The sequence below is a fragment of the Protopterus annectens genome, chromosome 1.part1, assembly GCF_019279795.1.
Source record: "Protopterus annectens isolate FY-2018-M chromosome 1.part1, PAN1.0, whole genome shotgun sequence".
NCBI classification, from domain to species: domain Eukaryota; kingdom Metazoa; phylum Chordata; order Ceratodontiformes; family Protopteridae; genus Protopterus; species Protopterus annectens.
In genome coordinates, this window is record NC_056726.1 from 1,893,049,723 (window position 1) to 1,893,063,236 (window position 13,514).

The 13,514-nt window shown below is 37.7% G+C and overlaps 1 protein-coding gene across 1 annotated transcript in view; it reads right to left on the bottom strand.

The window, feature by feature from the left end:
- The window catches only part of PTPRU (protein tyrosine phosphatase receptor type U), a 4,710,560-nt gene that overhangs the window by 1,258,778 nt on the left and 3,438,268 nt on the right, over window positions 1-13,514 (bottom strand). The window lies entirely within an intron of this gene.

Below are 13,514 nucleotides of genomic sequence, written 5' to 3' on the forward strand. Positions count from 1 at the left end.
TAACCTTCTTTGCAATTGGATCTACATTGGCTTCTGCTCTGATATCTTAATTTCCTTGTGCGTCCCATAGTGTGCATCTTACCACCAGTCTTAGGAACTCCATCTCTAACCTCTAACTTCCTTAACTGCTCTGCCTTTACTGCCCAGGTTACTGTACCGCACACAAGTACTGGTCACACCAATGTTTTGTACTCCTAATTTTTCATCTTCTTTGGAATTATTTTGTCATACACTACCTCTAAACTCTGAGACAGTTGCCTGCAGATACTCTATTCTAGATGTGACCTCCTCATTCAGACTTCCCTTCTCAGCCACCCATTCCAGATACCTGAAGATGTTAAACTGTAATTGGTTGTTATCTAAAAAATGGCATAAAATTTACAACTACAGATTGTTACAGCTGCAATCATGAAAGTGTAGTATATGCTGTTATATTCTCCTGTAGCCTTTTTGATATTACTAGACCAAAATAAAGATTAATCAAATCTGCAGGAGCACATCAGGGATACAAGGGGCTATGCATACTTGTGTTTGCATCCTTCTCTAGAATCCTATGTTTTTTTTCTTATTTAGCTGGATAAGTGGTCTAAAAGCCACTATTTGAAAACAAGTGAATATATGTAAGCTCTGCTACAGGTGATTAAGGTGAAACACCTTCAGAGTCAATTGCATATAGTAAAGGATGCCAAAGAATATAATATTGGTCAGTGCTTTCCATAGGAAATCATCGCTGGTGCAGTTTCCAACAGTGCACTGACAATGATTCCCTACTTTTTGGAGATTTCTCCCTTCTTCAAATTGGTGCACTTCTGGACTTGGCATATATATATGTGTGTGTGTGTGTGTGTGTGTGTGTGTGTGTGTGTGTGTGTGTGTGTGTGTATATATATATATATATATGTGTGTGTGTGTGTGTGTGTATATATATATATATATATATATATATATATATATATATATGTGTGTGTGTGTGTGTGTGTGTGTGTGTATATATATATATATATATATATATATATATATATAAGTTCAAGCGGAGTGCTTAGGAGTGCAGGTAAAGTTAATTTTGTGCCCTTCTACATTTTGGAGATTATGTTTTGACGTTTCTGATGTACAGAGTTTTGCAATTTGGCAATCTCTGTATAACTATGTAAGCAGTAAAGAAGATAACTCAGCAAAGATGTGCTACTTTATAAACAGTGCACCCTTATAGGGTAATATGGCACTTTAAGGGCCAAAGGACTGAAGTTGTAGTATAATTGCAGATGTGCACTTTTAAGTCTTGGTGATGATGTTTGTTTTATATTTGTATACTCCCAGAAAGATTTAAAAGATTTAGCTGAGGCACATAGACTTTAGATATACTTACTTGTTAATAATTTATTTTATATAGCAAATTTCTGTATTTGTCATTAATACAATAATTTATTTAACCTGATAAGGTTGGTTTTATGTAGTTGTTTTTTTTTTTTCATTATTTTATTTATTTGTTAACCAGAAATGCATTGAAACCATGTCTCTTTTAAAGGGTTATGCAGGAGCACTGTTTGGTTACTTAGTAAGTTTACTGGGGTTGTACACTGATCACAACAGACCATTTGCAGACACAGTTATATAACTTGTTCAGTGAAACATGGTAGGCAAATGTAGGAGGGGGAATCAAACCCTGGTCTTAAGAAAGTAGCTCATTCATGGATAAGACCCTTAAACCTTTTAGTTGTGAATGCTGCTATGGGTGCTGCTGTTTAGTCATTTAGTCAAGCCAGACTTGGTGATCTCAAGGACTTAAACATGTTAGACCTGGCTGCAAGCAGTGCTTCTTTTAATTCTTACTCATTACTTTGGTGATGCTGGCACAACACCGTGACTTCTGCCACACTCTTCTTTTGCATTAAATCATTTCCAACATTACTGTCTTGTTAATTATGTTTTTATATTATGCAGCCAAAGTATTTCAGTTTTAGTTTTACTATCAGGCTGGTGAATACTCTGGATTTATTTTCTTAAGTATTAACTGGCTCTTTTTGCATTTCACATAATTTTTCATATATTTTTTCTGACACAATTCAAAGTATCAGTTTTTTACTTATATTTTATCTCTTAGAGCCATGTGTTAGTGTTGGAAAACCTTATATTTGACTTTGTAGACCTTTGCTGGCAAGTCTACATTCTTTACAAATCATCGAGATTTGCAATAGCTTTGCCTTCTAAATGAAAATGTCTTTTCATTTCTTCACTACAGTCACCTTCCACATAGATCTTTGAGCTTGGGAAAATCAAATCTTTCACTGCCTCTGCTTCGCCCTTATCAATTTGCAAATACTTGATAAGGTTAGAGGACATAGTTTTATGTTGTTCAATGAGCCACCCTTTGTTTTCTGCTTTTAACTTCATTATCAGCTCTTCAAGTCTTCCTCACTTTCAACCCTTAAAGTGATATCCTCTGTAAAATCTGAGGCTGGTAATATTTCTACCATAAATTTTGATTCCATTCTATAATTAATTTAGCCCAGCATTTTGCATGATATATTTAGCTACACTTGACATACAGTGCAAGTAATATGCATGTAAGGTCAAAGCATCAGTAAAATAATATGCACATGCAAAGCACAGAAGCTTCTTATAGGAAGTTAGATGCACATGACGCATAATGGAGCATTAAAGTGCACTGGTCACTTTTGGAATCATTCTTGTTTTATCCATCGACAACCCCTTTTTCCCATTTCTGAATATGGGGTCAGGGTGTCACTTCAACAGTGACAATGATCTAGAGCCAACGTTCACACCAGGTGGCTAGACCTGTCATGGCTGTCCTTCCATACCACACATTCATATCTATAGCCAATTTAGTGTGTCTCATCCATCTACTACATCTCTTTGGAAGGTGGGAAGAAAGAGGAGTATCCAAAGTTAACCCACACAAACACAGGGAGGGCATGCTGACTCTGCACAGACGGCACCCCAGTTGAGCGTTGAAACAGAGAACCTCTTGCTGTGCAGTGAAAACACTAAATGCTGCACCAACATTGTGCTGTAATCTTTTATAATTAATTTAATTTCTCTTCAGACTTCTCGTGCCAACTTTGCAAGTGATTTGCAAACTGTTAAGATTATATTGCGTTGTTTGATTTTATGGTTTCACTGTTTACTCTATAAAACCACACCCACAAAATGATATTAGGATTGGTATTAGGCAATGATTTACATGACTTCAAAGCATCATAGGTAAGAAAAATAACTTACCTCTTCAGAGGAACATCTTCACACTTGCATTGTGGTTTCACTATTACATAATTATACTTGTTAATTTTTAATGTGAGGTGTTCCATTTGCAAGAACTAGTTGGCAATTTGTCTTTTTTGGGAATTAAAACACTATTATTGTTGCATTTTGCATGGAGATACAGAAGCAAATACATTAGTTTAGGTACTGAGAAATTGTGGGTTCAGTCTTTCATGATGTCATGGCAGGAATTTTGAGCTCTGAGAAAAGAAATCAGCAGGCTATCCTTATCAGCAAAAAAAAACTTAGAAAAAAGGTAAGAACTTGAAATGTTTGGACATGCTAAAAATATTAAGTGGAAAAAAAATGAGACTGACATTTCTTGCAATATTCCCTTTTCTCCAAGGTGTGAAAATGTATATCTATCCATATCTATCTATATCTATATATATATATATATATATATATATATATATATATATATATATATATATATATATATATAGATATATATATATATAGGTTTACTATTAGATATTTAATATTGAACACCAAAAGCCAACCTAGGAATGGGTTTTAACATGGGTCAAGATAGGGTCAATAACACTGAACACCTATCTCGACCCATGTTAAAACCGTTCCTAGGTTGGCTTTTGGTGTTCGATATTACTGTTTTCGAACTTCCGTGTTCGACAAAAGTGCAGTCGATGGAGTTTGCTTTGAAAATCTAATAGTAAACCTATATATATATATATATATATATATATATATATATATATATGGGTTCACTTTATAATCTTGAAATTCTGAAATACCAAATTTCAGAATATCGAGATCATAAAGCCGAAATACCACAATCTCAAATGCCCATAACCGCGAAATTTACAATCCCAACACTTACACACACACACACACACACACACACACACACACACACACACACACACTCACATACACACAACTGCCCCCCACACACAAACAAAACTAACCTACACTAGAAACTGTGCCCCCCACATCCTCCCCACTTATATATTCTAACTCCAAGACCGCACAATCACACACACAAAGGCAACTCACACCCACACATTTCACAGCCCCTTGCACACACACACATCATAACCAAAACACACACTAACTTACACTACAGCACATAACCTACACACTCATACAAACTTACCTGCACTTACATCCATTCATACATGGCAACACCAGAAGCTCGGGATTTCGAATTTCACACTTCAGGTGTTTCGCGATTCCGAGCATTCGGGATTAGAATCTCAGAAAACTGAAATTCGGTATTTCAGTTTTTTGAGATTCTTAAGGGAACCCATATATATATATATATATATATATATATATATATATATATATATATATATATATATATATATATACACACATATATATATATACAAATATAAATAGATTAGATATAGATATAGATATTAAATCGGAGCTGGCTTGCCTCCCTCCACACACACATTGGGGGCTTGCCTCTCTGCAAACAGAAAAAAAGTTTAAAGGAGAAAAGTGATGTTTGAGATTTGTTCTTCTCCTGCATTTTCTCCATTTTTTTCTGTGTGCCAGCACTCGGCATTCCAAGTGACTGTGTTTCCATAGTGAGTATACAAAAATGTATAATTTGGTAATATATATGGTAAGGAGGTTATACCCAACTCTAAATTTTGCTGTTGTTGTTTTAAACTTGTTTCTAAACATGACCAATATACTTTAAGCATACTGGAACACTTCAGGTATTGGTTTCAGGCCTAAATATGGCAGCATGGCATCACTTTTTATTTATAAATTAGAATTTCAAAAATATGGATTCAGGCTCACTAACTGAAGACATTTTTGTGGACATTCATAAAGCACTTTAAGCTGTAAATCGTGAAACATTGCTTGAAAAACAAACCCCATTACTATGGCTTCTCTACTGATGTCAGTACTTGGTTTAAGGACTTTCTTAGCAATAGAAGATTTATAATTTGCACTAATGGCCTGGCAACTAAAATTAGAGCTCTACCATCAGGTGTTCCACAAAGGTCTATTCCTTTTCCTCAGCTGTATTACTCTCTTTATTAAGTATCTCCTTTGGAATTCATCACGTCTAAACTAATTGCTATATTTAGATAATATTGTTTTACTAAGATCTGCAAATAACTCTAAACAAATGAAAACATCCTTACAAAAGTATTTCTCACTACTACAAAACTGGATTCAAGATGACAATCTAACTGTTAACATCCAAAAATCCACACATACTACTTGGCACCCAGAATCATTTAGCTAAAGCATGCCACCTTTATGTTAATGATACTGAAGGATATAAATCGATGATCATGCCTTATCAGAAATATATAGAATCAGCTCTAGATCCAAGTTTCACCTTCCACCTTTGCAATGAAAATTAATCTCAGCTAGTATTTGTTTAGAAACTCTTGTCTGTACTGAGCCTAGATGTGCCATAGCTATTAATATGATTCTGTCTAGAAATTAATATGTACTACCAGTCACTGATTTTCACCCATCTTACAACTGCTGGACATTATAACATACTAAAATTTATCCTTCTTAGTCCTAACACTAAACACAAATGCTCTACTAAGCAACTAAGTTCCAGTAAAGGATAAGGCCTTATTCTTACTTAATAAACTTAATTTCAAACTGATCTATGACAATTACTGTCTACTATTGAAAGCACACTCCCCTTTAAATATTAAGTTCAAAGCTTTCACATAACCTGGTAAAAATGCCAGTAAATGGTCTGGAGAGTTGGCATATTCTTGGAAATGGAGCAGCTTATTGCAGTAATAAAAAAGTGTGCTAAGCTTAAGTTTAAAAAATAAAATAATATAAAAAACTCTTTCCCTGAATGTACACTGTATGCAAGTTGGACGTACTCAGGGTACCATGTCATCACACCTAGCAGCATGGAGATGTGATTTTGCGGGCAGCTGTACGTGGCTCTAGCAGAACAAAATAACTTTTATACAAGAAAATAAGGAGAACAAAAATGTATAGCGAGGACACAAAATGCACACTGCAGCAAAAGTAATATTTAATGAATAATGTTATTATTCATTAAATATCACTTTTTAAGAGTTTACATTATGTGACCATGTTATCATTTCCACTCGATGTTTACTTGCGTTGTGTGGCAATGCTGCGTGACTGGCTCACTCTGAACATTAATTCATGCGACACATATGATGTCATCATTTAAACTATTGATAGGTGTATGCCAGGAATTCTGGAAACATAATGTTAATCACCTAACTTTTTTAATTCTTATTTTCTGGGGAAAAAAAACTTACTTTATGTAAAAATATGATACGCACAGGCACTGCACAGCAGCAATAATTCCTAAAATGCAGAAACTGAATGCAGATGGAGCACTCCGTTTAACCACTTTGTCTGGCAGTTGGCACAGAGGGTTAAAGAGCTGCTAATGAGTTGTTTCCAATGGTCCAGGGTTTCTTCAGCCTGCATTGTCTACCTGTATAACTCTGAGCAAGTCAACTTCTTTGAGACAGTCACCAAGGCCATAGATGAGGGGAAGATGGTGCACACTGCCTACCTTGACCTGGCCAAGGCCTCCGATACTATTCCCCACTTAGGTATAATAGATAAACTCTCTCAACTAGGCTACAATCTATATGTTACCAGATGGGAAGCAAACTGGCTCACTGATAGAACCCACCTAGTCAAAATAGGGGAAGCCACCTCAAGTAATAGACCTGTAACAATTGGTGTACCCCAGGGATCAGTCTTGGAGCCTCTGCTGCTTGGGATATACTTCTCAGAGGTGCAGGCCAAATCTAGTGGGCTATGGCTGACCAAGTTTGCAGATGACTGCAAGCTGGTCCTGTCATCAATTCCCCTAGTGATGTGGACATCCTCCAAGAGGGTCTCATCCAAACAAATGACTGGTGCCAGAAACATGGCCTCAAACTGAATGCCAAAAAATGCATCATCATCCCTTTTGGGGAGAATGATGTCCCCACAAATTGTCACACTGATAATATGGCAGTAAGCATGCAAACAGTGGTGAGGGACTTGGGAACCTAGGTTGATAGCAAACTGACTTTTGACCACAATATTGACTCTGTTGTACAGAAAGCTTTCTACATGGCCCACCTCATTAGTAAGGGCAGCTCAGCTAGGGACAAGGTGGTCATAACATCCCTGTATTCTTCCCTTATAAGACTGATTATTGAATACAATGCCCCTTTTGGCATGTACCTCACAAAGCACATGCAGCAGCTGGAGAAACCACAGAGATTCCTCACCCGTAGAATCCAGGGCGTCAAACATCTACCCTACACAGATAGGCTAAAGCCCTGCCCCTCTACTGAGTCTCCTACAGACTCCTTAAAGGTGACCTCTGTCTGGCATTCAAATGAATCTCAGACCCACCCTGATGGGACTGCTGCATATCCACAAGTCAGGCTCCACTAGAGTAACCCATACGCGAGACCTCAACCTGGTCTGTGACATCAATAGGACTTGTTGCTGGGACAGATTTTTGTCCCAGCGACTCCAACTTTTGTGGAATAGACTCCCTCTCCATGCAAAGCAGAATACCTCATTAAGCCTTTTTTAGTGCAGCCTGGATAACTAGATGGGAATCAGAAAATACACCCCTGGGATTCTACCTATGTCTCTGCTGGACAGTGGCATAGGGTGCTGACTTGTTGGAACATGGACTAAATTCTTGGCTGGGCTTGTAAGGGCCACAGGGCCAACAACCTAGTAACTAGCTATGATCCTGTGATCCTAAGTCCTCGCAGGCTGGGTCTGAGAAAGGTCCATGGAAATCAGTGCTCTACCCTAGTCAACAAATAAAAATGAAATAAAAACATGATTATAAAAGTTTGCATGTACTGAAAGATCTTTCTCTAAAGTTGCCTTGGGTACTTGTAATTCTCTGCTACATACTTCGAGCTCTACAAGTAATTTAAAGTCCTTTGCATAACTACTAAAATAGCAGATGAGGAAATCAAGAAGATGCAGTTATTTTACTACATGTGAACTGAAATTAATTTGTTAATTTGTAAGTAGTTCACCAAGTATACAATATTTTATAGTATGTGCAGCAGTCTGCCCTTGTGTAGTAACACACAAGATTATAGGATATCAGTCTAAGACATCAGTTTCATTACACTTTGTTCATTATATTACAGCATACTTTTGTATCTGTTTATTATACTGTGACATAATTTGATATCTGTTATTTAACTGTATGCCTTTATTGTAATTCACTGCTTTTTGTTAAACTGTTTTTTATTTCCCTTGTGACCCAGGCTATATTTGAAAAGGTGTTTGGGACACTATACCAACCTGACACCACAGGTTACAGAAAAGAAATGTATAAGCAGCATCTTTGAAAGTCATAAAAAACTTGAGACTGCCACATGGACAGCAGGAACAAATGAAGTGTCCATCTGATGAGTAGATTGCTTTAAAAGCTATTACAAAGCAAAATACATGGTTATAAAGGGAAACCTGATCATAGTTCTTTGTAGAGCATCGATCCTTAACTTTTTATCAGAAAGGTTCTTAACAAAGTTTTCTTCCCAAAGTCAGATTGTAATTGAGACTCTCTGTGTACTACAATTAATTTATTATTATTATCATTGTAGCTTTACTTAGCAATACATATGCATACAATGAACATCACAGTACAGAAATATAGAAAATGTGAGATTGTTATTAATTCCTGTGACTCTAATATGATGCATGTTTCATTAGGTGACATATTTAAAAATGTTGATGCATACAAACTGTTTTTCATTTGACTGCATCAAGTAATAAGGTCCTGACATTTTTGCATGTTATATAACTTGGTTGTCAGACTTCTATAAAAGAACAAACTTCAGAATTTGTAATACAACAAATTCCTTCACAGTTAGTCCCTAGTGTCAATTGTTAGGTGTTACTTCATCAAGGTTGTTACTCTCCAATTAAATTATACTTTCTGACCTTATATAATGAGTTCAAGCCACTGACAATGTGAGAATTAACAATGTGCAGCTGTGAACTGAAGGAATGAAGACAACATGAAAGGGATATCAAGATATATGAAATAATTATGGTTAGAAATATGTAACACTCATAATACTGATGGTGCCTGGGATGTAATACGGTTTTCTAACCCAAGTGATAATTATGATGCAATAATGCTTCCTACACACTTCTTTTCCATGCAGAAAACCAAATGAAAACCATACCAATACAAATGGAACAACAAATTTAATAAATGCAATTTCATGTAGGTTATATTCCAACATTGTGTCATGCACCTAAAGATTATTTCTTATTGTTGAACATTTTGGGTGGTCTGCTTAAGTTCAAAAATGTATTAAATAGGTCTGTTAAAGTGATGGCTAAGCCAGCTCTCTAATGATGTCCTGGGAAAGGATTATACTTTCCAAATATCACCTTACTTGGATGTGTGGTAATGTTTTTTTTTAATCTGAAAAGCTGCAACATTAAATGGTGCTACAAGATTCATTTACACTTATGTCCAGTAAGGCCTCTTGTCCTCCCTGGTCCCTGGTCTAACACCCTTGCCTTCCAGTACAAAAAATCAATAAGGCTTATCTAGAATGCCTCTCTCCTGGCTAGCATATACTTCTCTGCATTCTGTCATGCTTGGATAGTAACAGGTATATGAGTGCACATTGTCAGTTGATATTCGGTTCAGCTCTCTACTGCATTCTTATAATAATAAATTATTTATGTTTCAGAAACCTCTGTTTCCCAATTTTTTGTCAAATGTTAAGGCACAGGCTTCATTTGATAAGTATCAAAATCAATTGACTATGAATGCACAGCAACAGTGCAGCATTGGCAGTTTTCTACACATAGTATATAATCCTGGGGATAAAGTTAATTACACAAACTGGGGTACAAATTCCTCACAATAGACAGAAAAAACTGGCTTGACACCGCTGTGTGGATAAAAGTTTAATAAAACAAATACCAACACTGTTGTAAGCGCTTTCGGGTTCACCAACCCTTCTTCAGACAATGAAACACATACTATTACACATTTAAAAAGCAGCTTCAACCAATCAAATGCTAATAATTTACCCGCCTATTTTGTAGTGCAGGTTTTAAAGGTATCCTGTCATTTAAACCTGGGTATCTATGAGAAGTGAGTGTAATAATCCATTTGGACTCCAAAGACTCAGTGTATAGCTTGATATCCCCCCCTCTAGCACCCAACCTAACATTAACTATGGCTTTAAACAAAAAGTGTGTGTAGGGTTCCTCTCTATGTGTTTGTAAAGAGCATTCTGTTCTACATTATTCCTAATGCAGGTAAGGTGTTGTAGTATTCTAACCTTCAGCATGTTAGTTGTCATCCCTACATAATAGGACGGACATTTTTGACATTCAGCAATGTAAACCACATGTGTTGTTCTGCATGTCGCTCTAGCTTTAAAATTAAACTTTCTCCCATCCACTGGATGTGTGAAAGTTGAATCCTTGTTAATACTGGAACATGCTTTACAATTACCACATGGTAAAGTTCCTGCTTTGCTCATCATAGTACTAGTTTCCTGGAAACCCTTTTCTTTACATAGTAAGTCTTTAAGATTGGTGTTACGTCTATAGCCAAATCTAGGTGTATGTCCCACTATCTCACTAAGCTTATCCTCAGTCCTTAGTATGTTCCAATTCCTTAAAACAATATTTTGTATATCCATGATATTGCTGCTGTAAGTAAGAGCTAGAGCGACATGCAGAACAACACATGTGGTTTACATTGCTGAATGTCAAAAATGTCCGTCCTATTATGTAGGGATGACAACTAACATGCTGAAGGTTAGAATACTACAACACCTTACCTGCATTAGGAATAATGTAGAACAGAATGCTCTTTACAAACACATAGAGAGGAACCCTACACACACTTTTTTGTTTAAAGCCATAGTTAATGTTAGGTTGGGTGCTAGAGGGGGGGATATCAAGCTATACACTGAGTCTTTGGAGTCCAAATGGATTATTACACTCACTTCTCATAGATACCCAGGTTTAAATGACAGGATACCTTTAAAACCTGCACTACAAAATAGGCGGGTAAATTATTAGCATTTGATTGGTTGAAGCTGCTTTTTAAATGTGTAATAGTATGTGTTTCATTGTCTGAAGAAGGGTTGGTGAACCCGAAAGCGCTTACAACAGTGTTGGTATTTGTTTTATTAAACTTTTATCCATACAGCGGTGTCAAGCCAGTTTTTTCTGTCTTTTGTGCTTCATTGTGAACTGGCAGACTTTGGCTGAGGCACGGAACATTTATTGCTTTTTGGTAAATTCCTCACAATGCTTGATTCTTTCTTACATTATCATCATCATAGGTTCATAGGTTCATAGGTAGATACTAGGCTATCTGCCCTAGGGCATTTATAAGCCTAGCCAGAGTGTATTTGGCTTCCGCCTCCCTATTAGATTAGCCTACTGTGCCTCTGTAAAGTAGGTCACAGAAGGTACCCTTTTAAGATTAGTTTACTGTGCCTCTGTCTAGCAGGGACACAGGAGAGATCCCAGGGGTGAATTTGCAATTTCCCATCCACGCATCCAAATTTCGCTTGAAGAGGGTCAGCGAGGGGCTATGTCTAACATGAATTGGGATTCTATTCCAGAGTGAGGGGAGCCTCTGGGAAATGAATCTGTCCTCCAGCATGTCCTATATATTTTTGTGCTGAGGTTTAGGTCCCTGGAGCGTGTAGCTCTAAGGGACTTGGATTTTTTGAGGTGGAGCATGTCCATTAATTCTGGGTTTGACATGGCTTTGTACGTCAGGCATAGATCGCCTCTGAGTAGGTGGTAAGCAACTGAGTAGAGCTGGAGTTTCTTTAGTCGAGCTGCATAAGACATCTGTTTGTAGCCCATGATCCTCTTGGTGAGGTACTTTTGGGGTCTCTCCAGTTGCTGCAGGTATCGGGTAAGGTACATCCCAAAAGGGGCATTGTATTCAATTATGGGCCTGATGAGTGAAGAGTAGAGGGGCACAATGACCTCTCTTGATCTAGATGCTTTCGTGATAAGGTGGGCTATATAGAAGGTCTTTCTAACCACTTTGGCAACGTGATTATCAAAGGAGAGATTACTATCTACGTTGGTCCCCAAATCTCTAATTACTTCTTCCGTACTTAATGGATTACCACCTATGTGGTAATTTGTGGGCACCTTGTTTTTCCCAAAGGGGATGACTATGCACTTTTTAGCATTTAGCTTGAGGCTGTGGCTCTGGCACCAAGCATCCGTCTCTGTGAGACCCTTTTGGAGGATGCTTGTGTCAGCTGAAGATTCGATTATGGCCCCCAGTTTGCAGTCATCTGCGAACTTTGTCAGCCATAATCCCCCCATGTTAGCCTGAACCTCAGAGCAGTATATACCGAACAAGAGAGGTCCCAGGACTGAGCCCTGTGGGACGCCGCTTGTAACTGGTTTGGATTCGGACATGGCACCTGTGATTCTGACCATGTGGGTTCTATCTCTGAGCCAGTTTGCAACCCATTTGTGATATAGGGGTTGATATTTAAGCTGGTAAGCTTATTTATGATGCCCGAGTGGGGTATTGTGTCGAAGGCTTTTGAGAGGTCCAGGTAGGCTGTGTGGACTACCTTGCCCTCATCTATGGCTTTGGTAACTGTTTCAAAGAAATCAACTAGGTTTAAGAGGCAAGATCTGCCCTTAACAAAGCCGAATTGGGTAGGGTCCAGTGTCTGGAGGCTCCCAATGTCTTTGTTTATGAGTTCCATGATAATATGCTCCATAGCTTTACAGACCAGACTAGTCAGGCTTATGGGGCGATAGTTTCCAGGGTCCGTTGTGGCACCACCTTTGTGGAGTGGGACCACTGTAGCTGTACGCCATTCTTTGGGTACATATCCTGTAGTATGATTAAGTCTGAACAGTGACTTAATGTGATGGTTCAGTTCTTCTTGTAGCTCGTGTAAGACACAGCCTGGGACACCATCCGGTCACATAGATGCTGTGTTTTTTGCTTTGGAGAGGGCAGCTTTCACCTGTGTATCTGTGATGTCAGGGAGGTTACATTCATTTGGGATAGGCGTTTGCTCCTTTGGGGGGGAAGGGGGGGAGAAGTTTGCGCTGAATCTGTCTGCCAGAATGTTGGCTATGTCTGTAGGTTCAGTATATTTTGTACCATTATGCAACAATTCAGAGCATATCTGGGAGTTTCCGCCCATGTTTCTGACATAACTAAAGAAGGCCTTGTGATTATCTTTAGTGTCTAGGGCAATTTTTCTTTCGAAACT